The sequence below is a fragment of the Aplysia californica genome, unplaced genomic scaffold, assembly GCF_000002075.1.
Source record: "Aplysia californica isolate F4 #8 unplaced genomic scaffold, AplCal3.0 scaffold00073, whole genome shotgun sequence".
NCBI lineage: Eukaryota > Metazoa > Mollusca > Gastropoda > Aplysiida > Aplysiidae > Aplysia > Aplysia californica.
In genome coordinates, this window is record NW_004797343.1 from 1,280,226 (window position 1) to 1,281,235 (window position 1,010).

The window sequence follows — 1,010 nt, forward strand, 5'->3', positions numbered from 1 at the left end:
TTGTATATTTTCCAACTTTGAAATATTTCGTGACTCACATCGACCTGAAAAAAAAAAACCCGTTTAGAAGGCCACCCAAACGTCTTTGAAGACATGTATCGGATTTGAATGTTCGTCCCTTAAATTAAACAAAAATATGGGCGGTTTGAATCCACTGTCGCAACGAGACGTCATGTCCGGAAACAAAACTCAATGGGACTTTCCGAAGCCGAATCACGCTGTAGTGAGCGAGTTCACTGAAGTGCCTACTTACTGGGGCCAGTGCCACTAGATAATTCTTGGAAAACCAAACCAAATCAACGGTGGAGTGGTCACCAATAGCCCCGATAATGAATCCAACAGGTATGTGAAGAGTGAAGTACCACGGAGCAGCAGTTCAAGAAAAAAGACTTTGCTTCTAATCCGAACTCCTTATTTGCAACTGTCCTTGAAATCTTGGATGAAATGACAGATAATTATGTTCAAAATTTAACAGATTCGATACTCAAACGGTTCGTGCACTGCGCAAAACTAATTGCTCCTAAGCAAAATAATAATGGGCACATTTACTGTAAAATCCAAGTTTTGCGTGGTATTTGTGATTGCTCTGTTTTCAGTTTTATTTGAAACTATCGTGACAAAATATAAAAAAGTTTGTTGTTTATTTATTGAAATACAAAATTCTCCATTCATTGGACATGGTAATGTATATCAATTTATCAATATTGATGCTTCTCGATACACACGCGGAGACAATTTTATGTTTCTTTGATTTCGCACAATTTTGCCAAGCCTGATTTTCTAAGGTCAATTTTAAGTGACTATAAATAGATCTAGGGCGTCTCTAGACATAGATGAATTATTAGTATGTCAGGTGATGCAGAAGTTATATAGCTTTAAATTGGTATGCTGAATGAGTGGGTGGTGCGAGACTGTAACTTTATGATATGGTGATTACATTTTCAAGTTCCTTTTGGGCGACGCTGTATGTCTCTGTCAGCTTTCTCTCTCTCTCTCTCTCTCTCTCTCTC